Here is a 23,199-nt window from a genome sequence, read left to right as displayed (position 1 = left end):
ACATTTTTCTGTTTAAATTCTTTAATTTAATCACTATGATCCAAATGGTTAATCTTTTAGTGCCCTCCCTCAATTTTATATGACTTCAACTGGATATAATATGATCTCAATATACCCAAATACATGTTTTCCATGACAAATTTGCATATGTGTCAATACTTTTGATTCCATTTTTTTCAATTTTTTTCTCCAAAAATATAGGGAAATTGAAAAATAATATTCTGAATATCTATTAGAAATTCATTGGGAAAAGGAGTTCTACACAGGACAATTTTTATGAATTTCACTCAGGTTTGCACTTTGATATATATAAGCATCTTTTTAAAAATTTACAGTAATGAGTCTTCACAATATCTGGGGTCCTATCTCTTCTCTTGACTAATGTCAATTTAATACCATTAAGGCAGTTAGAAAATCATGTCTCTTGTCAAGAAGGTCTGAATTCAAATCTAGACAGTTATTTACAAGCTATATGATCCGGGACAAATCACATAACCTCTGACTCAGTTCCCTCATATGTATAATGAAGTAATAACCACCAGTACTTCCCAAGGTTGCTGTAAGGACCAGATGCTTGTGAAATAGCAAACCTTGCATAAATGACAGTTAATATTATTATTATTTCTATATTCCATATAAACAAATACTTTTAAATTGCTGAAATCTTGTTTTCTATGACTAGTCCAGTGATAATTAACATTCCCTATAGTAACAACTCAGAGATAAAGAACCAAGAATGGTTTAATATGAATTTTTGTCAGATTATACTGATATACAATCTTTCATTTTGACCATATACTTTACATTTATTATTTCAGAGATGTAATGTAGTTGTAGTAGAGTTGTGAGAATGCTTTTCTCAGAGACAGAATACTGTTTCTTGACCTTTGCCATTTACAACTGCATTAAGTTAAATGACTTATCTTTTCTGAGTCTCAGGACTGCTTGGTATAATATAGGTTTAATACCTTTACTATCTACTTTGTTTTGTTTTGAGGAAAGGGATTAGCAAATTTTATAATGTTACATAAATTTCAGTTATTCTTTTTCTGATATGTTTCCAGGAGTTATGAGACTGGGTCAGAAGATAGTAGATCTACTCAGATGCTAATATAGTAATCTAAGTAGGAGAAAGTTAGGGCCTTTACCATTTTGGTGGTAATAAGAAAGGAAAAGAAGGGAAATTTGTAAAATATATGTCAAAGAAGGAATTCAGGATTTTGTGATATATTTTTATACAATGTATGGAGATATTCTAGTCTTTTCTTGGATTCTCAGTATAGTCTTAGAAGGCCCTGTTCAAGTATGTAGATAATGTTGAACCTGAAAGAAAAGTCTCATCACAAGACATTTACTACAATTTGAGACAGTCCTGGGTTCTAGATATTCTCTAATGAGATGTTTTTTCACTATAGCAAGTGTAATGGCAAGTAAAATGGGATCTTTTGCTGTTTTTGTTTTAGTATGTTCAAGAAGTTAAATACTTGTATTTGAATGTGATTGATGAGAATCTTTCCAACCCACTGTCTGGCCTGGGAAGATTTGTAAGACGGTCCATGCCTTTTGTTAATGAGGCACTGGTTCTCAAGGGTTGTGATGTCCTCTGTCTCTAAAAAGTGTACGAGGAATCTGAGGTGCAGTTGTGTTTTGGACCTTACTGACTGAAAGTGTTTGTCTGGCCAGACAAGGATTTTGGGAAGCTGCTTAAGGAGGCCTCCAGTTTTGAAAACCCAGATATCAGTGCTTCCCTCTCTGGTGACTATGGTCAGATAGTTGGAGTCCAACTATTCGTTGAATTCAGGCAAAGGAAACCATGTCTGTTGATCTTTTGATTTCTCTGTATTTTCTTTGAAGTTCAGGGTGCTGACTCCCCTGAACTAGGAATGATATGTGTGCTTGGTTAAAGGAATGATACATGTGCTTAATTAGACTGATTGTTAACCCCTCAAAAGTTGCCTTTCCTTTTATGAATGCAGATCTAAGAACCTGTGATAGCAGGCTCCCCTGTGTATGTTGGGGTGCTTACTGATACCGCAAGTAAATTTCAAATACATTACGTGCCCCTGTTGGAAAAAGGCACACACAAAGATGATTCTGGGAGGATGGCAGAGTAGGTCAGAAAATTCCAAGATTTCCAGATTTTTCTGACAAACAAGATAATGATAGCTCTTCAAGCCTAACACAGAGCAGTAATAATAAATCAGTAGGGGCTGAAAAGTGGTCCTCCTGGGATGATCGAAGAAGATCTGAAATAAAATCTCAGGATGAGGTACAGTCCCTGTGAAGAATAAACACCTCCCTTCTAGATCTACTTAAATAACAAGTGCCAAGCCCTGGGGTTAGCTGAGTTGGGAGGTTGCCTCAGGCCCAGCCAAAGGAACTTTTACTCTGAGGATTGTGAGAGGAATTGGGCACTTAGGGAAGAACAAGGGAACTTCTGCTAATAAAGAGCACTAAACCCAGCTTTTCTGTGGATAAGCACCTAAGCAGGTTAATGCAGAAGCAGTGGCACAGGGATGCTGCTGACTGGGAGCACTTAGAGGAGGTTGGAGATCTTTGTTTGGGTTCAAAGTGAAAGGGGAGAACTGAAGGAGGATCTGAGGGCAGAGGCACTATCACTCCTACCTCAGTGGTACAACTGATTACAAAAACTAGACTGCTACATGTAAAAAGAATAAAAAGGGAAAGGAAATATAATCTAACCATAGAGAATCACTATGGAAAAAGAGAAGACTGGGATTTATCTTCAGAGGAGGATACTGAAGCAAAGAAATTTTCTTCTACCTCAAAGAGGAACATCAAATGGTCACCTAACCAAAAGGAATTCATACAAGAACTTAAATAAACTTTAAAAATCAAATGAGAGACATGGAGAGAAAAAAAAAACTGTTTAAAAAATCCAAGAACAATAAAACAAGTAAGAAAAAGCCAATCAATTAGAAAAAGAAATTCACAATCCTAAGGAACAAAATGACTCTCTGACAATCAAAACTGGGCAAAGGGAAGCTAGTGAAGTTATAAGAGATCAAGAAATAATAAAACAAAATATAAAGAATGAAAAAAATAGAAGAGAATGTGAACGATCTCATAAGAAAATCAAAGGATCTGGAGAAGAAATCAAGAAGAGAAAACATAAGAATAATTGGGCTACCTGAAAGTTATGATTAAAAAAAAAAGAATCTTAATACAATAATACAAGAAACAAAGACAATCATTCTGAAGCATTAGAACAAGAGGACAAAGTAGAAAGAGAAAAAATTCACCTATCACCACCTGAAAGAGATCCTATGAGGAAAACACACAAAGATATTAGAGTTAAATTCCAAAACTCCCAAATCAAGGATAAAATAATAGGAGCAACAATTAAATAAATTAAATATGATGATGTTACAATTGGAATTGCAGAAGACATAGAAGCAGTGATACTAAAAGATTGTAGGTTCTTTGGAATACCATATATTGAAGAGCAAAAGAACTGGGGTACTTGTCAAAAATATCATACACAGCAAAGTTAAGCATAATCTTGAGTGAAAGCAAAAATGGATATTTAGTGAACTGTCAGAATTTCAGGAATTTGTTTTAAAAAAAACCTGAATTTAATAGAAGATTTGGCATACAAGAGAAATATAAGATATATACCAAAGACTAATTGCAAAGGACTCCATAAGGACAAACTGTTTTTCTTTTATGTATATAAAATGTAAAACACATGTCTAAGATTATTAATAGTAATTGGGAAGTTCCTAAGAAAGACTGGGATAGACCTGAGTATGATAATATTTTTAAAAATAAAACCATTTAGGAACAAGTAAAAAGATCAATTATCCTATACAAATTAGATACAACAGGACAAAGTGACACAGAAGAATTAGATGGTTGAGGAGGGCTAATAGTTCTGAAACATATTTTCATCAGAATGGATAAAAGAGGAAACATTATGGGTGTGTGTGTGTGTGTGTGTGTGTGTGTGTGTGTGTATTTATATATTTAGATATCTGGGAGAGTAGAAAAGTCTTCTAAATTCATAAAAGAAGAAAAAGGGGACAAAAAGGGAGGAGTAGATAAGGGAGGGATTTTTAGAGGGGAGGTTGAGAGAAAAAGTTAAAGGGAGTTATAGAAAGGTGTAGAAAGGTATTATAGAAAGCTTAATGAGAGTGGGAGGATAAGGGAGAGATCCTTAGAGATGGGGTGGGTTAAATAATAGGAGGGCAAGTCAATGAATAGAAGTAAAGTAGAAGAATCAGGAGGGATAGGAAATAAGATATATGGACAAATATAAAATAAGAATCAGGAGTAGAATTTGTTAGGGAAAAGGGAGCTAGATTAGAAATTAAATAAATTTAACCAAAAGAGAAAAACAGGGAAATTGCATTATGTATTGGTCATATTTATCAATGTTGTTTTGGGCTGTGTAAAAACAACCAGATAGTATAAGGTGGGGATATTACTGTGGTGTAGGAAATAATACGGTAGACTTAGAAAAATATGGAAAGACATGAATTTATGAAGGAAGAAGTTATCCACTCTCAGAGTAATGGAGAATAAAGAAGCACAATATGGTCTTACATAGATGAATGTGGATATATATGTCTATGTATAACTATGACTGTTGATATGTAAGTATTTGTATGTGTAAGTGCATTTATGTATGAGTAAATTTGTGTTTATATATGTTATATATATATACACATATATTTGTGTGTATCTCTCTACATGTATATTTTATAGCTGTTTGTATGCATGTGTATATATGCATATATACGTGTGGGGGGGGTGATTGGACTAGACAGCTTTTAAAATCCCACTTTGCTCTAACTATGATCTTGTTAAATTCCAAGATGGATAGGGTAATGACAAATGTCTTTAAAAGGTTGATGTAGTAGAGCCAAGGTAGCAGAGCAGAAGCAGGGACCTGCCTGAGATCACCAACACCCCTCAAAATGCCTGTAAAAAATGACTCTGACCAAATTCTAGAGCAGCAGAAGTCACAAAATGGCACAGTGAAACATGTTTCTAGCCCAAGACAATCTGGAAGGCTGAAAGAAGGGGTCTGTTACACCAACTCAGAGCATTGTACAACCCAGTATTGGCCAAGACAGCACAGATGGGACTGGAGGTTTCAGGGCACTGAATCACTACATCACGGTTTTCAGACTTCTCAACCCAAAAACACCAAAGATAGTTTCAAAGGTCAGTGGGAAAGCTCTCTCACCTGGGTGAGAGAGGAAAGTGGTTTAACCCCAACACCACGGTGGTAGCAGCCACTGCTACTTCTGGAGCTCTCAGCTTACAGAAAGTGGGGCAGTTGAGAAGCTGATGTGGGGTAACCATCCTGTGTAGTGGTCCTGGGGCAAGGAGGAGTGCTGGCATGGCAGAGCTAGTGGTGACTGTGGAGATGGAATCCTACTCACAGATTCAAGACAGGAAAGAGGGCTTGTGGTTGCTCGCAGACAAGAGTGCAGGCCAGGAGAGGAGTAAACACCTCTGCTTTGATCATACAACTTTGGAGGGGCTGAGAATTTACAGGTCTCTGGAGATATCTCTGAAAGCAGCTGCATAAATCCCCTGAAACTTGGGGAAGTGCACCCTCCACTTCACAAGCAGCTCACAGGTCAAGTAATTGGCTGGGAAAATGACCAAAAGGGGAAAAGTAAGATTATAGTAGGTTACTTTCTTGGAGGAAAGGTATTTTCTTACCATGAGGAAGATCAAAGCATTCAACTGGTAGAAGACAGAAGTGTGTGTGTGTGTGTGTGTGTGTGTGTGTGTGTGTGTGTGTGTGTGTATGTGTGTGTGTATGTGTTGACAGAGGTCACAAGGTGAGCTGAAAATGAAGGAAAGATCCCTAAAAAATAAAGTTAATTGTTGAGAGGAATGCAATGGGAGAAAGAGAAAAGGAGAGGTAGAATGTAGTAAAGCATCTCTCATAAAAGAGGCAAGAAAGAGCTCTTACAGTGGGGTGGGAAGGGCAAGGTGAGGGAATAAGTAAACCTTACTCTCATTAGATTTGGCTTAAGGAGGGAATAACACACATTCATTTGGGTATAGAAATCTATCTTACCCTTCAGGAAAGCGGAAGGAAGGGGATAGGAGATAATACAAGCGATGGTGATTGGGGGAAGGGGTAATCAGAAGCAAACACTATTGTTAGGGTACAGGTCAAGGAAGAGCATAGAAGAAGTGGAGGGTAGGACCGAATAGAGAGAAATGTGGTTAGTCTTTCACAACATGACTGTTATGGAAGTGTTTTGTATGGCTACATATGTATGACCTATATCTAATCACTTGTTTTCTCATTGAGGGTGGGTGGGGAGGGAAGTGAGGGGAGAATGAGGAACTCAAAGCTTTATAAATGAATGTTAAAGTTGTTTTTGCAAGCAACTGGGAAATAAGTTGAACAGGCAATGGGGTATAGAAATCTATATTACCCTACAGGAAAATAGAGGGGATGGGATGGGAGAAGGTGGTCAAAGGAAGGGCTGATTAGGAAAAGGGGTGGTTGGGGTGTATGCTGTCCTGGGTTTGGGGAAGGGTAGAGATGGGGATAAAATTTGGAATTCAAAATCTTGTTGAAGTGAATGTTGAAAACTGAAAATAAATTATATTAAAAAAAATAAAAGAATGATGTACTATCATGAGAAAAGAATATTGAACATTTTGTTTGGATTCAGAGGAAATAAAAGATAGATAGATAGATAGATAGATAGATAGATAGATAGATAGATAGATAGATAGACAGATAGATAGATCTCCACGCTTAATTGTAGCCTGGGTGAAGCAAAGAACAAAGTCAAATGTTCACAGCAGAGAAAAAAAGAAAACTTATAGGGAAGCAAGGAAAAGATGGGCAGCTCTCAACAAAACACTTTGTATTTATTATATAGGCTGTCTTAGAATGAAAATTTTTTGTTTTGAAATATGAATCCTTTCTCATATTCTGTGGGCACAGGGCCAAGCTTTTTTTTCTTCTTTTCTATTATTTTAGTTCTAGTATTTATTTTTATTCCTTTTTTAAATTTTGCATTTAAGGTCAAAATAAGAAAAAATAAAATAAAATAAATGAAAAGGATACAGAACATGTCCTCCTAGAAGACTGCAGGGAATGGACAACAAATTGTTTGGAAATAATTTTCTTTAATTTTATTGAAGACACAATTGATAAATGGTCAAAGGACATGAACAGGCAGTTTTCAGAGAAAGAAATTAAAGCTATTTAAAGTCATATGAAAAAATTCTCTGAATCACTATTGATTAGAGATATGCAAATCAAAACAACTCTGAGATACCACATCACACCTATCAGACTGGCAAACATGACAGAACAGGAAGATGATAAATGTTGGAGAAGATGTGGGAGAGTTGGAACACTGATTCATTGTTGGTGGAACTGTGAGCTGATCCAACCATTCTGGAGAGCAATTTGGAACTATGACCAAAGGGCTACAAAAATGTGCATACCCTTTGACTCAGCAATACTGCTTCTAGGACTGTATCCCCCATTAAAATGGGAAATGGTCCCACATGTACAAAAATATTTATAGCAGCTCTCTTTGTGGTGGTCAAAAACTGGAAATCAAGGAGATGCCCATCAGTTGGGGAATGGCTGAATAAATTGTGGTATATGAATGTAATGGAATACTATTGTGCTATAAGAAATGATGAACAAGAAGACTTCAAAGAGGCCTGGAAAGACTTATATGATCTGATGCCAAGTGAAAGGAGGAGAACCAGGAGAATTTTGTACACAGCAACAACCACAGTGTGCAAGGACTTTTTCTGGTAGACTTAGTACTTCATTGCAATGCAAGGACTTATATAATTCCCAATGGTCTCTTAAGACAAAATGCCTTCCACATTCAGGGAAAGACCTATGGAATTTGATCACAGAGTGAAGCAGATCATTTACTTTTGTATTATGTTTTGGTTTGGTTTATGATTCATGACTAAGGTGAAAATGTATTTAATAGGAATGTATGTGTGGAACCTATATAAAACTGTATGCTGTCTCAGAGAGGGAGTGAGGAAGTAGGAGGGAATAGGGGGAGGGAGGGGAAAAATCTAAAATATATGGAAGTGACTGGAACACTGAAAACAAAATAATAATAATTTAAATAATTTATTGAGGACATAGCATAAATTATTTATTAACCAGAATTGCTGATGGAGGTTTTAAACTTTAGATAGTACCTGAATGCTCCCAGAAACTTGCATGGCATAGTAAGTCCCAAGTTCAATATCAGAAAGGGAGGTCTGAGTTCTGTACTTCCTTAGACATACTTGTGAAGCCTGTGAACCTGGGCAAGTCATTTTACTTACTTAACGTATTTAAGACAGTATCTTCATCGTTAGAGTAGGTATAAAATTATGTGGGGCAATTAGAGAATAGAGTGGATACTCTCTGGAGTCAGGAGGACTTCAATTCAAATCTGGCTTCAGATATTTAATGCATGTTTTAACCCTGGATATGTCATTTAACCCTATTTGCTTCAATTTCCTCATCTGTAAAATGAGTTGGAGAAAGAAATGTCAAACAACACTAATATCTTTGCAAAGAAAACCCCAAATGAGATCACAGAAAGCCAGATACAACTGAAATGAATTAGCAAACTGCAGCATAAAATAATATACTTGCTCATGAGAGATCGTTGATATAATTTACTTGAATAGATTTTAAGAATGTGTTTCAAAAACACATTTATACTATTTTATGGGAAAATGTAGATAAACTTAGACTGATAATAATAAAGTTATCGTTATCAATTTCATCTATCTGAAGAAGCAAGATTCCTTGAGGAGGAGATGTGTTGGGGTTGGAAGCTCAATTCCGTGTGGACAGTCTCGGGCGGGTAAAGGTGGGAACTTCTAAATCTTAGAGCTCTCACGAGACCCCCCCAGGAAACGGCTGGGAATCGAGGTGAACCGAGCTATCTCGTGTATTTCCACCTCTTCCCATGAGAAACGTGATGGGAGGAGCATCCCCGCTCTTGAGGCTGTCCCGGATCTGGGCACACCTATTGTTACCTAACAGGCTCGGTATTGACGTGTAAACTACGCGACGGGAGAGCTTCAGTAGGGTCAGGAAAGCCTGAAAGTTCTCTTGGGCGGAGGGGCCACGTGTGAGGACACAAGGCTCCGCTTTTCCTCTCTCCTCTCTCCCCTCCCCCTCTCTCCCCACTTACACTTCTACTTCCAATCTCTTATTGTAAGATCTTTGCCTCCTTGGGAGATCTTTCTCTCTCCTTCTTAAGGAAGAATTCCCTGCACTTGTAACCAGAACCCTGAATAAAGCTCAACCCTTGTGCGACTCTGGAATGTCCTTTCTCTCATACGAGCATCCAGTTTGGCCAGCCGAAGACCTCCAATAGAGGTAAGGGAAGACTCGGGTAGCCCTCAGGCCTCTAGGCCTGGCAGTTGGCGTCTCCGAACAGAGGACAGGAGCGCAGATATCCTGGGTGCCTGGGAACACGCGGAAGGGGCTGTGAAAGACGCGAGTCCCGAATCCTAGATTCGGAAGGAGAGAAAGAGTGAGAGTAGCTTCCCACACCCATGGGAAAAGGGCAGGGATGGGGAATCAATTGCCAGTAATAAAGCCAGAGGAACAGGAGGTCTGGGCTGAGATACTTTACAGGGAATGCAGGGAGGCGGGGGTCACTATAGAGTTAAACGAACTCCGAGAATTTTGTAAAAGGATTTGGAAAGTTTCTCCTTGGCTCAAGCAGACAGGAATATCAAGAGAAAGATGGGGAGCGGTTGGAGAACAAATGACCGCTTATGAGCAACAATGCCCCAGGGAGCTGGAGGATTTAGATTTCCTGATATTCAGTGTAATTAAGAGCCTTTTAGAAGGGCCGGAGAGGCCAGGGCGAGATTGGAATGAGAGTGGAAGTGGAAAGAGGGGAGGGGAGAACCCTGGCGAGCAGAAAGTTAAGGAGTGTAGAGAAAAAATAGGTTCAGAGCTCCATCTAGCGGATGGGAAAGGCGAGGCAGGGGAGAATGTACCGTGTCTTCCCTCTGTGCCTCCTTATAGCACGCTCCATACTGGAGCGGATAGGACCTGCCTTAGCGGTCGCTCAGTACCCCGGCACTGGAAGCTTAAAAAAAGCCAGAGACCAGTGTGGGGAATAGGAGGGTGCCACAATACCTTAGAGACAAAGCACCCAGTAAAGTGGGAGGCAGAGGATCGCCAAGGGACCGTATGGCCGTTGGTGATTCCAGGACTTAGTTTTAACATCTGGGGCAGGGACATCATGAGCCGCCTGGGGATGAAGCTATCAAATTTTTAGTAAGGGCCATTGCTGTTGCACTGGAGTCCCCACCCTTGACTTGGAAGTCAGACACCCCGATTTGGGTGGAGCAATGGCCCCTGACTCCAGAAAAACTCCAGGACTACAACTATTGGTTAAGGAGCAATTAGAAAAAGGAAATATAGAGCCATCACAGTCACCCTGGAATGCTCCTGTGTTTGTTATAAAGAAAAAATCCTGGAAATTCAGGTTCCTTACAGATGTTAATCAAGCATTTGTAAACACCTGGCAGTAGCTATACCAAAATAAACAGCCAGTATGCAGCCTTATCAATTTCACCTTAAAGGCAATCCTCGCTAAACAAAGAAGGGGAAAAGGTAGCCTAACACAATCAGAGCTTGATACAGCTGTGTATACACACAATTTTTTGCATGTCTCAAAAAACTCACATACTACTCCAGCTATGAGACATTTTGTGACGATTCCACGACAACCCCGCAAGGAAAGTAATACCCAGGCTGGAAATAAGGACACATGGGCCATGGTAAAGGATATGGCCTCAGGGAAATGGAAAGGTCCGTATATGATACTAATATGGGGTCCAGGGTATGTTTGTGTCTCCACAGGAAAAGGTGATGCGTGGATTCCCATTAGAAGGATCCGTAGGTGTAAACCGATGTCGGAGATGGCGGAGACGCAGGAGGCGGAGAGCCCGGAGACCCCGGAGAAGGATCATGCACCACCTGAGCCTGCTGCTGACAGCTTTAACCTTGCTGCCCAGAGAGGAGGCAGCACTCATCACAACCGCAGACACTGCTGCTGACAGCTTCCCATCTAGGCATCTCTTTCCACCGGCTGAAGGAGGACTTTGATATCACAAACCCAGGACATTGGGGGGGGAAGGGATGACCAACTTTTCGCCTGAATACCACAGGCTTGGCCATTCAGGCTTGGCCGTTGAGATCCATTTGCATGACTGAGGGGGTGGTGATGTGTAAGGTGCCAGCACTAGCTGCTTCTCTTAGAATATGCTTTGGAATTAGTGATTGCCCTTTCTCTTGCTGTAACTCAGCCATTTAGTTTCATCTTTGTTTTATTTGATGCCTCCCTTTGTCAGTTGTGCTAGCTGCAGATTTCTGTGTAAATGAAGTCTTGTTGTAGGGTATTCATATGCTAAAGGCCTTCCTAATCCACTCAGCCTCCAGCCACTGTTTGCTCTAGAGCCATGTGCACACCGTGCAAAACAAAGAAGGGGAGATGTCGGGGTTGGAAACTCAATTCCGTGTGGACAGTCTCGGGCGGGTAAAGGTGGGAACTTCTAAATCTTAGAGCTCTCACGAGACCCCCCCAGGAAACGGCTGGAAATCGAGGTGAACCGAGCTATCTCGTGTATTTCCGCCTCTTCCCATGAGAAACGTGATGGGAGAGAGATCTCCCCACCCTCGAGACTGTCCCGGATATGGGCACACTATTGTTATCTAACAGCACGGTATTTAGATGCAAACTATGCGAGTGGAGAGTTAAGTAGGATCAGGGAAGCCTGAAAGCTCTCTTGGCACGTGAGGAGGCAAAGAGGACACAAGGCTCCGCTTTTCCTCTTCTCCTTCTCTCCCCTCCCCCTCTCTCCCCACTTATACTTCTACTTCCAATCTCTTATTGTAAGATCTTTGCCTCCTTGGGAGATCCCTCTCTCTCTCCCTCCTAAGGAAGAATCCCCTGCACTTGTAACCGAGACCCTGAAATAAAGCTCAACCTTTGTTCGACTCTGGAACGTCCTTTCTCTCATATGCGCATCCGGCGTGGCCAGCCAAAGACCTCGGGAGGTGAGGTAAGAAAGACTCGGGTAGCCCACAGGCCTCTAGGCCTGGCAGAGATGAAAGGCCAAATATGTCAGACATTAGGAAAATACCTCTACCAACTATCCAAACACCATCTCCTTTTGGACTTTAATGGAGATAGTTCAGGACCCTGAAATGAATAGCTTTATTAATAGCAGTATTTTTCAAGTCATTAGACCTTCTTTTAACTGAATTCATAAAGCTATCCTAGAGGAAAGGACCCACTTTCTTCATTACCAACAGCAATGATGACTGACCAACTGCTACCAAAAGTCAAATAAAATTGAACCCTGAAGACCCAAGAGAAAGTTCTTGTGAACAAAGGCCTGCCACTTAACTAGTTCTTTTAATAACCTTAAGCCAATCACTAAACCTCTCTGATTCTCAGTTTCTTCATTTGTAAAATGAAGGGTTTGGACTGGACAGCTTCCAAAGTTCTATTTTGCTTTAACTACAATTTTGCAAAACTCTAAGATCGATAGGGAATGATAAATGTCTTTAAGAGTATGACCCGGTATCATGAGAAAGAAGTATTGAACATTCTGCTTGGATTCAGAGGAAACATCATTAGCAATATATGTAAGTTGCAAGGAGAGAGGGTTGTTCTATCTTTAAGTTGTTCTATGACATTGAACAAATCAGTAAACCTACATGAGTCTCATTACCTGATCTGCAAGACAAATGAACTGAATGTGAACTGTAAGGTACAGCTCAGAATGAATAATTCTACAATAAATTTCCCAAGATTTACAGCTGTCCCAAAGTGAAGTGAGGTGGCTGAAAAGGTGGTGATTTTACCCTCATTAGAAGTATAAAAGCAAAACTTGTATTTTGTATTAGAAGTATGCAAGAAACCTTTTAGTGATGTTGCAAAAAAAAAAAAAAAAAAAAAAGTTTTCTTGGTTTTCTCCAGTTCCTGTTGAATTAATTGACCTCTGAAATACTTCTCAATTCTCAGACTGAGTTCCAAAATTTCCATGCTAAAATACAGATGTATCTCTATACAATCTGTATATGAATTATATTATCAGACATTGGTCTATTTTAAATATTATTACTTATTTTTGGAAATCTATTCAATATTAAAATTAAAAAAAAAATCAACCTATGATTCCAAGTCAATAGGTAGCATCTTAAACAATGAGGACCTTAATCTGTCTCTAGCTTCCTACTCTGGAACATTAGTCTTTAACTTCCTATAAATTCCCAAGGGATCTAAACTGTTGGATGGTGCCATCCCTCTTTTTGACATCATGAGCATATCAATGATATGTACAAACTCCTCACTGATTATCTCTCCTTCTTATCACATGGCTATATGATTTTCTTTTTTCCTCATGTTTATTTAATGATATTTTCTATTCCTTTTTTTCCTTTGCAATTTCTTATTTTTATTGAGATGCAGTCCTCACTTGATATATACCTTTCAATTGTTCTTTATTTATCTGTAATTTCAATTCTTTGGAAACTCTTGTGTCCCAAACTCTCAGTTTCCAAAAGTATATTATATTTTAGCTTTATTTTCTCTATTCATTTTAGTACACTTTTTCTTGTATATTTCATCCATATACTTTTCATCCATTGCTTACACTGTAGACTATATGTATGAGATGCAGTCAGAAAAATAAGGAATGTGGGCAGACAGTGACAACATCAGAACTTTCTGATGGCCTACTATTTGACCTCAAGCCATCATTTTGAGAATCTTACTTTAGAATGTCCAATTCCTTAAGTTTCTATTGTTCTTTATGAACGTTACATTTAAATATTCCATATATGTAAGTTCTTCCTTTCTGTGAGGATTCTAACATTTGGATAACATATGGCTGTTTCTGTCTTTTAGAATAATTTTTTTTGTTGTTTATTGAACAATAAGAAATGCTACAGTGAAAACAAAATTCATGTATTTTATTTAACATATGGTTGCTGAGAAACCATTTTTGTGAGCAACAATTATTTTTTCTATAATCGGACTTTGAGGCATCTCACATAGCCAAACTGTCTCTCCTATAATAGTCTCATTTTTTTCCTTCAGAGATAATATCATTCCTCATCTGTATCCTGTTGTGTTTGTCCTTTCTATAATCTTTGTGTCTAAGTAATCTAATATCCCAGACAGTTCCTTGATGTAGTTAAATCTCAAAAGAGTTTTTAGTGTTTTTTTCATTGTAAAAACACAGCAGGTTTTTCTCTGTATATTATTTCTTGTTCTCTCATTATTTTCATTCTGAGTGTATCATTTATTTGTCCATAGGTCAACACTAATGATATTTAGCTTCCTTTGTGTTTCTCTTTCTTGATATTCTTGCTAGAAAAGTATCATAAATATATAGTAAGGAATAAATTTGTTCTTTTTGAGATATAGTTCTTCTGTTTTTATACTTTTCAATTCTCCATTCGCTTATCCTTTAATGAGAGAATGTTATCCAAGGAAAGGAAACAATTTCTCAAATGAAATGAAGCTTTGGTTCAGGGACTAGCCTTGGCATCTTCAATTGGCTGAATTAATGATGAAACAATTTTTTTTATTACACATGAACATTTGGTGACTTGAAGTTACCATTTTATATTCCCATATGTGTGTATGTATGTGTGCATGTGTGTGTGTGTGTTTAAAAAAAAGACAAGGGCAACTTAGAAAAAAGAAACAGGAGTTCTACAATATAAATGCTACAGAACTCAAGCAGTTCATGTAAACTGGCAATGCCCCTCACTTTAGGAAATACATTTAAAATATTTAGGTCAATACAAATACATGTGAATATATATTTATTGAGTAATAATGTGTGGAGGGGGTTGTAAGACAACTTACTTTAACTGTTTACACACTCCTCCAAGTATTCTCTATGGACTCAACAAAAAATTTTGAAAAATATACACATCCTTGTTCTATATCTTACTTCTTTATACTGATATCTAGTGAAAATGGAGTGAAGGTAGCTATGTTGTTTTATTCTATTTTTTTTTTTTTTTGCAATGCAAGAACTGCATTGTTTTAACAATTACATAAAACTAAAACTGTCACTTTATTTATAACCACTCCATACATTTGGAATAGTGGCATTCACTTCTGCTAATGTTGTCCAGTGTAGTTTGTGGACTTATTTCAGATCAGATTATTTTAGATAGATATACACACACACACCTGTGTGTATAGAAGAATAATCTGATGTGTGAGGACTTGTGTTTCCTAACCCTTTCTCATGTCTTTTTTGTGATATAAACTATAATCTACATTGTATCCTGGAAAAGATGAAGCACATTTTCAGTTGGGCATCAGACTACTTTAGACAACTATCTCCATTTTAATAGCTGGATGAGGGTTGTAGTTTTCAATCAGGAAGTCCTCAGCCTTGAAATCATCAATGGTTTCAACTTTGTGAAGAATTTTGAGCTTAGGGAAAGGTCTTGATTCTTGCTGAATCTGAATTTTCAATGACACAATATGATTGAAGTGCATGTGAGCATCTCCCAGAGTGTGTACAAAATCACCTGGCTTCAGGCCTGTGACGTGAGCAATCATGTAGGTGAGTAGGGAAGAACTGGCAATGTTGAATGACACACTGAAGCCCATAGTATAGCTGACAAGAAAGCTCACCATTCAATACGTAGAACTGGCAGAGAGCATGGCATGGAGGCAGTGCCATCAGAGGAAGTTCTTTAGGATTTCAAGCACACATAATGATCCTTCTGTCATCAGGGTTGGTTTCGATTGTGTCCATGACTTTCTGTACTTGATCCACTCCTTGCCCAGAATAATCTGTGTTCATCTCTTTGCATTCAGTCCCAAAATGTCTCCACAGGCGCCACACACTGGTCCCAAATCTCCTTCCTTACTGGTAGTGAACCGCTGCTTGTCCAAAAAGTCTCAAGATCCATCAGCATCCCAGATTTTCAGTCCTTTGGCAGAGAACTCTTTAGCATTTGTGGAATCCTTAACAAACCACATCAGGCCCTCCAGCACACCCTTCCAGAACACAAGCTTGGTTGTCAGCAAAGGAAACTCACCTCGGAGGTTGCAGCGGGCTTGCAAGCCAAACATGGACACAGTCCCAGTGCCCGTGCAGTCCTCCTTGCAGCAGTGCTGGAGGATGTGCTCGATCTGGCCCAGACACTGCTTCTCCCCGTGCAGCCCAGGCGGCGGGCTGGAGCTGGGGCTGGGGCTGGGGCTGGGGCTGGGGCTGGGGCTGGGGCCAGGGGCTGGGGCTGGGGCTGGGGCCAGGGACGGGGCCGGGGTCAGAGTCCAGGCTGGGGGACGCTCCATCCTGGGGCTCGGCTCCCGCCCTGTGGCCAGCTGGCTCTGCAGCTCGCCAACCTGCGGTGGGCATGGCTGAAGTGCAGAGAAAGAGACCTGGGGAGGAGAGTGCCACAGCCCAGGCCAGCCCCCTGGTAGCCTTCTTCTTCTTCTTTTTTTAATTTAGACAGCTCCTCTTCCTGCTCCCTGGCCTCCTTTAAGTCCCAGCGAAATTCCCATCTTTTACAGGAAGCTTCTTAGGGCCTTCCCTCAGTTGATGATTTCCTATTTTATCTAGTGTGTAGGTTAATTTGTATGTATGGTTTCCTTCATTAGACTGTAAGGTCCTTGAGGCCCAGGGATTCCTTTTGCCTCCTTTTGTATCCTCAGCTTGACTGTTGTTTTATTCTTATAAGGAATGTTCTTGTTGGGGGACGTTCTTTTAGGTATTATTTTGTTCTACCAAATTAAATGCTGTTTTAGGGTTAACAAATGATTAGTACTGATGGATCTTATAGTCTGCTCGTTTATAGTCATTTGTGTGATTGTAAAGATTTGGTCTGCTGAAAAGTATCATTTGGAAACCTATTTATTGTTATTTCACTGTTTTATCAACAAAGTCATCCTAGTAGCACCGTATGACTGTGAATGATATAATACAGCATTCTCTGAAGAATTAATATGTCACCAGTGATAATGATGACACAAGTGGCTGTTGGAATGAAATAATAGACTGCAGCATATTATCAACAAAAAGCTGTTAACATAAAGTGGCATTGTGTTTTTCAAAATTATTTTGTGAACAGAAAAATAAAAATGGACTGGTAATTTGGCAGGAATGAGAATGAAGAACAAGAACAATAGAGCTTCTATGCTGCGCTGGTAGATGATATTCAGAGATTTAGGGGAATGTCTTCAATAACATGTATGTATGTGTATATATATGTGTGTGGGGGGGTGCATATATAAATATATACACATATAGTATGTATTTATACACATATATAAATAAGACATCATATCAGTAACATCTCTATAACAAGAAGACTTTTCTGTTAACTTTTCCACTCATCCTTACCAATGTCCTATGAAGTGAACCTACTTCTTTTGTACTCTAGAGCTAATGCATCATTGACAAGCTCTTTTAACTACCAATCACCCTGAAAAGGCCATTGAGACAGTTTTCCACTATTATATCATATTACACTGTTTAGTCATTCCTTTCAGCCAGAAAACCACAAAACTGATTAAACTGACTGTCTCTGGGAAACGCAGAAAAACATAGCAAACTCCTCACTCATTATATTTCTGTGGCTTCCAATCGAACTGTCGGGCAAATGAGCCAAGTTTGCTGTGCCTGCTGATACCAGGGAGGGCAGCAGAGAGAAACCAGCACTTCTGTGAGGTTTAACATTTAACTACTTTTTTGTTGTTGTTGTTCTATGCCATTTAACTCCTCATAATCCTATTCAGTTTTTTTTTGTTTTGTTTTGTTTTGTTTTAAGGAAAGATACTGGGGGTTTGCCATTTCTTTCTCCAGTTAATAATGGGATATTGAAGCAAACAGTTTTATGTGACTTACCCAGGGTACCACAGCTAATAAGTGTTAGAGGCCTAATGTGAACTCAGGTCTTCCTGATTCCAGGACTAGTGCTCCATGCACTGCACCACCTCGCTGCTCTACACCACTCACTACAGATAACACTAAAGGATAATTTAACAATCTAGCCAGTCAGAATCTAACAGGAAGCTTTTGTCAGCTAACTCTCTTGATTATTTCTCCTCACAAACCAATTAGAGCTGACTGTTTCTGACCACTGTGGAGTGCTCACTTTTTTGTTCACTTCCTTTACATTCTAGAAGGTTCTGTGTTGCTCTAATTAGAGCTTCCTGGAAGTCAGGAACTCACTTTACTTCTGAGAGTTTCAAAACAAAACAAATAAGAACAGCAAAACACCCTAGTCCCCCATTCCCCCCAAAAAAACTCTTATTCCTCTTTTCTATTAGTTATGAAACAAATGTTTTCTAATGTAATTGTCCCATAGTCTCCATCTAGCATTTTATTTGCCATTTTATGAGTTTAAAATAGTTATGCCTAAGAAATACATACAGATGAACTCAGAGACCGTAAAACCCTAAACAATCCACCATTATGTAATTCTCAGTCAGCCCTCTTAACATTTTGTGTTTTAGAAACTGTGGTTCTTCACACTGAAAATTTTTTTCAAAATTATTTTTTTAACCAACATGTCATCAGTGAAAAGAGAATAGACTCTTTACAAAGTGATTTAAGACATTTCCATTTCCTTCCCAATATAACTGAATATTTTAGGTCCTTGGTGAAAGCTGTTTCTTTACAAAACTATTTTTGCAGTTAAGGGGAATAAAAGCTAAACTAAAGAGTTTTTTATAGGTATTTCATGCCTCTTTAAGACGTTAATCTGTTCAACTATAATGGCAATTATTACCTTATGTTATTCCCATGTTAATTTTTTATGGAAAATATCTTTTTGAAGTTGTCAAGAGTCTAATTTCCCATTATTTAAAGGGATAATACTTTACGCAACTATGTGTTGTTAGCTAGTGGTACACCTTTTTTAAAGGGATACAACTAGAATATATTTCTTAAATGGAGAAACGGTTTCCAAATCTGTATTTAAGACATACCTAAATTAAGACCAGTCTTTTTTAGATGAATCTATGAGGAGTATTGAAAATCAGTTTCACCATGGGAAATCTTTTTCCTACCTATCATCATTACCTAACACCTCTTTCTTTTTCTTTCTTTCTTTCTCTTTCTTTCTTTCTTTCTTTCTTTCTTTCTTTCTTTCTTTCTTTCTTTCTTTCTTTCTTTCTTTCTTTCTTTCTTTCTTTCTTCCTCTCTACACACACACACACACACACACACACACACACACACACACATATGCATGTGTACATGAACAGTTTATGCAGGAAAACAACTCCAAGCCATGTTGTATTTCTTTGGGGGAAAAATATGCCTTGTGAAAGCCTGAATTTCCTGGACTCCATGATCTACTAAAATAATCTTAGTGTTTGAACAATTCAGGCTTTCACAAGGCAAGATTATGAGCTCCTTGTGGGCAGGGTCTATACGTTACATAATTTTATATTCCCAGTTTTTAACACAGTCTTTTTCACATAGGAGCCATATTATAAATGCTGATTCATTAATTTAATCTCTTTTTTTGCCACAGTTTCCTCAATTGTAAAATGCAATTCGGTATAGCCCATACTTCCCAGGGTTGTTGTAAAGATAAAAATGAAATATTTGTAAAGTGCTTAGCATAGTACTCCCCATATAGTTGGTGTAAGTTAAATGTTAGCTATTATTATCACTCCACTTTACATAAACTACTCTGCCTGGTTTCAAGTACATACAACAGGGTACCACCTGGTGGTGCAATCCCCTTTTCTCCCACTTTCCTGTCTCCTTTTGTGTATTGTCTTCCCCGTTCAGATTTTAAGCTACTAGAGGTCACAGAATATCTCTTTGTTAAATGAATCCCTACCATGTAGCACAGTGCCTTGCACATATCAAGTACTTAATTAAATTTTATTAGACTGTCATAATCTTTGTCATTTGCAAAGTATCAGGTTATCTTGTCTTCGTGATTAACTTATAAAACAATATAATTTTTACTTATATATTTTAGAGTACATTGAAGATCACCCAATATAATATCTTCATTTTATAGAGAAACTGAACCAACAACTAACTAAATGGAATGCACACAGTTTTAGAACAAATTAAGTATAGAGTTCAGACTAGAATGCAGAGAATTTTGACCAACCTTCAGGGAAGAGACACTAATATTTGACTTAAATATGAAAGGCAAATTTTAACTGCTAAGAGCAGTTTCACACACACACATTTTTATACACATACATATATACATGCATCTATATATGTGTATGTATGTACATGTACGTATTTAAGCATATACATGAATATATGCATTTGTGTCTACATATACACACAAATATATATACATATATATGCATATGTATGATTATCTTGTTTTCATTACATTATTAATGATTTTAGGAAAGCACTAGATATGAGATATACTTAATACTTCTAATAAATTGAAATGTTAATTTGGGGACACTTAAATTGTCAGTAATTAAAAGGAAATTTAAAGAATATTTTTACATTGGGTTGTATTTTCATGATTGCAAAATATTTTACAGGCATTGAATTTGCATAGAGTATTCTATAAACTTCTAGAATTACACAGTGCCTAAATCTTGCATAATCGACTATATATTCCTCAAGATTTTTAAGAACATTTACGTGGGAAAACATTCCATATGTTCACACACACACATACACACACACACACACACACACACACACACACATTAGTCACATCTTATCCTTAACCAAGGACACACTTCTATATACTCCAGTATATTATTCAAGGTAAAAATGACAGTGAGGCCTCATGTGCTGTGGTTTCATAAGTAGATCCATAGAGTAGCTTGAATTATGTGTAGCTATCTCATAGTGACTATACTTGGCTTCTAGGTTCTACTCAAAGTATTTTGATTATGAAACCATTGTCTAAATTCCAAAATACTACATAATGATGTTATTGCTTATTAATAATAATTTATGAATTGGATGTTGGCAACTATCAACATCATTTAGAGATTAGTTATTGTCTCAGTTGTTTCAGTCATGTCTGACACTTCATGGGTTTTTGCTTTTATATATATATATATATATATATATATATATATATATATATATATATATATATATATATATATATATATATATACATATATATATACATATACATACATACATATATATATAAACATGGATTGTTATTGACAAAATATGTGGTGGTTTTCCATTTCCTTCTCTATTTTATTTTATATGTGAGGAAATCGAGGCAAACAGGGATGATTTGACCAGGATCAAATAGCTAGTAAGCATCTGAGCTTGGATTTGAATTTAGTTCTTCCTGACTCCAGACCTGGCACTGTATCCAATATGCTTCTTAACCAACTGACAAAATGACATTTTCTTAGATATTAGATTCAAATGAACAGAACAAATCAAAAGTATGTATTTAAGACAAAACTTATGATACCAAATAGAATGGTCATCAGAGGGAAAATAATTTTAATAATTTAAGAATTTCTCTGATTAACGAAAATACAAGATTATAATAATTTTACTCTTTATTCAATTGTAAATTGTATGTTAAGTATTTCAAACCACCATATATATGAATTCATGGGCATTTATATCTCATAGAGCTGCAAATATTATTATTTATTATAATTGATAAAGGAATTTTTTTGTAATAACAGAACAAACAAGCATTCTAATTAAGAATGCTAACCCTGTCAGATAGTGTCTGGTTTATCAGGAAAAGTTTAAAAAACATAAAAGCAAATACTTTTAACAGTAGTTTTACTTCAAATTAGAACAATAAGTGAAGGAACTGTTCATTGAGACTCAAAGAAACAAGCTGAGAAAATATACCATATAATTTTGGAAAAGTACAAATATTTATAAACAAGTGACTATCATTATTACATTACTCAGATTTAATAATATGCACTTATTATATTATAATATGTGATTGCTTTATCAGTTGAAAATTAACTAAAAGCTTTAGATAAATGTTCCTATTTGAAAAGAATTCAGTAAGAATATGGCCAAGTAATACTCCTTACTTAAATCACAACATACTTTTTAAATGGACCACTGTTTAACATAAAAAAAAAATTAAACCTGTATTCAATTTTTTCACTTGGTTTAAACTGTTATCTCTGATTGAATCTATGTCCTCATCTAGCATCCATTTGTGAACTCTTTATGATCAGACTTCTATTCCTACCAATGTATAGGGATTATTATCTCTAAGATTACTGAAGATCTCTCAAAGGCTAAAATGCAGTGTTCCTTCTGCATCTTCATCTTTCTTTACTTGTCTTCAGCATAAGCAATTGCAATATTAGTCATCATCATCTCTCTCTCTCTCTCTCTCTCTCTCTCTCTCTCTCTCTCTCTCTCTCTGTCTCTGTCTCTGTCTCTGTCTCTCTCTCTCCTTTACTTTTCATTACATTGCTTTCTGTGGATTTCCTCCTAAAAATCTAACCCTTCCTTAGTTATCTATTTTCTTAACCCCAAATATGACTTTGCTTCTGGACCTGTCCTCAGCTCCACCCCTCCCCCCCATTTTTTTGTCTCTCCACACTATCTCGCTTTGAGTTTGTCTTTCGTGATCATCTTTAAGCAGATGACTCTCAAATCTAAACTTCTAGCCCTCATCTCCCTTCTATGTTTCCAATCACATACCAGCAATTATCTGTTGGGCAACCTTATCCACATTTCTTAAATATCCTGCCCTCATCATGTCCAAAACATATTTTTATCTCCTGTAACAGTGCACCTGACATTCACTTCCCTATTTTTCTAAAGGGCACAACTAACTTACCATTGCCACATGTGTAATATTGTAGACTTTCCATTATCATACAAGTGCCTATGCAACTAATTACTAAATGTTGGTGATTCTTCTCTAATATCTCTTGTATATCTCCCCTTTTCTCTTATCACATAACAGGACATATAGGTCTCCCTGCTTCTGTTCTCCCTTCTCTCCAATCCATCTTTTCTTCAGGGTTCTTGTGAGTATCAAATGACACCACATTTGTAAAAGGCATTTAGTATAATGCCTGGCATGTAGTAGGCACTATGGAAATGCTTTTTTTCTCTGTGTCTTCAGAATTGTCAAAATAACATTCCCTTTTGTTTCTAGGATAATATCAACTGCTCTCTTTGATATTTAAAGATCTTAACTATCGGGATCCAACCTCTCCTTCCAAATTTATTTTA

At 37.4% G+C, this 23,199-nt stretch overlaps 1 pseudogene; it reads right to left on the bottom strand.

The window, feature by feature from the left end:
• Nucleotides 1-15,368: 15,368 nt before the first annotated feature.
• LOC140502423 (thymidylate synthase pseudogene) lies at nucleotides 15,369-16,346 on the bottom strand (annotated as a pseudogene).
• Between the last annotated feature and the right edge of the window lie 6,853 nt (nucleotides 16,347-23,199).

Source organism: Notamacropus eugenii, chromosome 4 (assembly GCF_028372415.1).
Source record: "Notamacropus eugenii isolate mMacEug1 chromosome 4, mMacEug1.pri_v2, whole genome shotgun sequence".
Lineage (NCBI taxonomy): Eukaryota > Metazoa > Chordata > Mammalia > Diprotodontia > Macropodidae > Notamacropus > Notamacropus eugenii.
Note: the sequence above shows the minus strand (reverse complement) of the source record. Positions and strands in the feature narration are given on the sequence as shown.